Source organism: Poecilia mexicana, unplaced genomic scaffold (assembly GCF_051168715.1).
Source record: "Poecilia mexicana isolate PSO_F unplaced genomic scaffold, ASM5116871v1 scaffold_2, whole genome shotgun sequence".
NCBI classification, from domain to species: Eukaryota; Metazoa; Chordata; class Actinopteri; order Cyprinodontiformes; family Poeciliidae; genus Poecilia; species Poecilia mexicana.
In genome coordinates this window covers 46,579,462-46,583,528 of record NW_028263371.1, presented here as the reverse complement: position 1 = coordinate 46,583,528, position 4,067 = coordinate 46,579,462, and positions in this window count along the sequence as shown.

Sequence of the window (4,067 nt, the reverse complement as noted above, 5' to 3'; positions counted from 1 at the left end):
AAAGTTCCCATTACCAAGGAAAGATTAAAGACGCCCACTAACCAAACTTGAGTCACTGAACCACTCTAAAACGTAAAAAGAGTCCTATCTTTGACATTGTGTCCAAACATGATGTATATGATGCTGAATGCTCTTTCAAAAGCTTCACTTATGGACCCAAACCACATCTGGGTCCATTTACGTCATTACGGTCTTTGGTGCAGGCCCATTACCGACCCAACCTTTGACCTCTTGCGGTGTATTTTAAAGTGTATCTACATTTGTGTCCTTTCGTCCATCAATCTGTCCTGCCATCAGACAAGGTCCATGTTTCATGCAGCCCTGTGCTGTTAGCCTGCATGAGACACTGCTGCCTGGAAGATTAATGTCTGCCTTATTCTCAGCCTAACAGACTACTAATAGGGGAGTCTGCAGATAAAGATGGAGACATCTGTAGTCGAAAGCTCTTTTTGACAGATTCTTTCATATGTTTCATTGTGTTATTCTGAAGTAAGATGTCACATTTATGATTAAAATGCTAATATTTGCCTGTATGTTATCCCTGCATTGTACAAGTATCACCATTCGTTGTATTTGTTCCACACATCAAGTAAAGGTCATTTTCTTTTTTCCCCGCTGAGGAATCTGTTCAGTGCATCTGTTGAACACATCTGTTCAGCACACTGACCTCAGATCTGTGCAAAAAAGACCTTCAGTAAATTATGAGGAGAACATGTCAGGGGGATGGAGGTGAACATTTAAGTGTTGGTAGTTTGTATCTCTATATATACGTTGGAATTACTAAGTCAATGGGGAAAACAGTTTTCTGCTTTGAGGAAGTGAGTAAATGAGCATTATACCTTCTCAGAACCAAAGGGATAACTTTGAGGAGCTCATTTAAGTCCATTTCAATGCAGTCTTGTTTTCAATTAATCTAAATTATGGCCTATGACTTGGTTTGGAAATATCCTCAAGGTTTAATCCCAGGCTTAAAGCTTTTAATTATTACACATTTAGCACAAGATTACCTGATGCAACTTCATCCATTATTAAGCTGGTAACAATTTAGTAGTTCATAATACAACTCTTCACCTTTTCTTTTTGCACTCTCCACACCATTGGTTCATAATTGCTTCACCTAGTTAGGATGTGTAAAAGGCTGTCAAATGAATTAATTGGGTCACTGCAATTGTATAATCTGACATTGAGAAGTAAATGTTGCTACACTTAGTGGTGTCCACAGAAATCAATTTGAAATTAATGTAAAAAAAAGCATCTTCATAATTTCAACCGATCAGATTTTCTGCAGAAACTTGGAATTATAAATTTACGACCTCATGCTTCCTTGGAGTAAAACAACTTGTTCCTTGAGTTGCTCTTCAAGTTTAAAACAAATGGATCTGCAACAAAGAGTCGAGTTTACATGTGTGAGTTTATCTTGAAATAAATATTCAGAGTTTGCAGGAACTTCACCTAAAACCCCATCTTTTGGGCAGGATGAAATAGAAACCAAGCTTTTCTGCAACAAATCTGGATCTGGAACAAAACTATGAAAGAGTACGGGGGAAATCACATCATCACTGTCACGTATGATGCACAGTATTGTTTCTTTTTTAAGCTCCTTAGAAACATATTAAGGTGCATAAAGCAATAGACTGATGAAATACTGAACTTGTATACAAAACAAAGATTAAGTGCACTTTTACAACATAATAGGACATGTACCAATAAGTATGATGGCAGTGATTTGATAAACAGCAATATTTGCTGACCCAGGTTTTTCCATGTTCTCCTTCGGTTTAGAAATCTCCTTTGTTTATTTTGATTGTTCCCACGAATGAAGCTTTCCAAATTTACACTTCAATATCCCATACATTTTCATTATTACATAATGCTTCCCAGATAAAAGATTCAATTTAAGACATTTTTACATGTTGTTACTAGACTGAATAAAGAGTGGGGTGTGCTTCAATGTGTGCTCTCCGTATCATTTACATTAATCGTTTACTGCCTTGTGAGATAATGTCTTCACTTCCCTGTCTTTGTTATCACCTGTGCATGGGTAACTGGATATGAAATGACTTGGTTCTGTTTTCTGTTTCTAACCCAGAGAACCAGGAATGCTCAGTTGCCTCTCTCCATCTCCATAAGAAAACCTCAAACCCCAACATGACTGTTGTTGTTCTGTGCATAAAAAAAATAAACTGAAACAGACTTAACTCTAATATAAGCAATGACGCATCACAAGGCTAGTAATTACATAAAGAAAGGCTTACTCTCCACTTCCCTGTTTGTGATACAGTAAACCGTGGGTTAATTATATAGCCATAAGGATTTCATGCAGAAAGAAACCCAATTTAATGGCTAACTAAGAATTATTAAGCATAATTATGCCACAACAGATTATAATTAATGTTAATCCACAATCTGTCCAAAACACTTTAGCATCAGTTGTGCAGTTATTAATGACGATGCTTGCAATTGTCATTTTTAATCTCATTTCCTTCGCATGTTCTTTTTGAACGAGTTGACACTGCAGTCAGTTAAATGTAGAGAAGCTTTATATTCTTATATTCCTTTGGTGAAAAGTTGCTGTCTTCTTATGCCAATTATGTCAACGAGTGATTGCAACAAGCAGATACACACGCACACACAGGATGCAGCTCTCGTCCTCTGCTTGTTGAATATGCCTTGGTTGAGTTGTCATACATCAGGTTGTTGAGCCTTTTTGGATCCCTAGCTCTGATGCTGCCGCCTCAACATTCATTACTGGGGTAAGGTGTTTATGTTGATATATATTATTTTTATTTCTTTACAAAACAACAACTAAAACCTCCTTAATGGAATAGGTTCCATGGCTGAGCAGCTAAATACTTATATTTAATACTTTTATTGACTTTCTCAACATTTTAAATAAATACGTTTCACTGAATAAGCAAACATATTCAGGTAATTAATTCGATTATGTACAATGACAATCAAATAATGTTCTCCATGCATTTCCAATGCAAACATTTCCTTCACCCACATTGTTAATGGTGCCTATTTTTCCTCCCTGTGAAATCACTGATTCTTGCCTGTGGAAGTGCAAAATGAATCAATATTGAAGATATGAGGTTCTTTGGGTTGATACCCAGCAGACATAACTTCGCATCACTCCCACAATATCCAAAATGGTACCAACTACCAACTACCATCTTTCAGCATCTCTGAAAATTTGGGGCAACTTCAGTGAAACAAGGTGCCGTTACCTTCTGAACATTAAAAGACATATCTGCAGCGTCAAGGCAACATTTGTTTAAATTTCCAGGTGTACTGTACGTTCAAAATAACCACTTATATAGAAATAGTCTGTGTGTTGTCTTAATCGATTGTTTCTGAGCTTTTAGGTATTTTAAATCAGTTATACCAATAAAATTGTTGCTTGAGGAAAGATGTTTATGGCCCAGAGGAGCTATGCCAACCTCTGTCCTACCATCAGCTCTAAACCAGAAAATATTGGCTTGGTCTGAAAATTCATCTTTCATTTTATCCTCATTTGAACAGCTAGGTATGTGTGAGTCATTTATCTAGAGGAAATGGCAGCATGCTGTTTTATAGTAAGAAAAGAACATGGTGGGGTCAGCGTGAGGCTCTCGGCAATATTCCGCTAACCAAATTTAGGTTGTGCCACTTATTCACATCCTTATATGGGAATAAGCCATATTGTAAATTGATGGATAATCTGTTCAAATATCTTTCATGGGCATCAAACTAAGCCAAACCTTTGTCAATGCAGGCTATAATTATATGTGGATTTTCCCCCACATTTTCATAAAATAATAATCTGCAGATAGCATTTTTTTGTTTTTACTATATTTTATACTAGGCTTAAAATAAGACAAATGTAGACAAAATAGGAAATCTATCCAAGGAAATGTTATGTCCTCTGAAATGACGGAAACATGGGGACATACCAGTGTGCGTTTCACGTATGGATCTGAGAATGTCTCCAAAGTTCAGACTTTGCTTGAGGCTGGCAGTCTCATTCTGAGCACATTCAGGCTGACAGATTCTCGATGAGACGGTGCAAAGACATGGAGAGCGAG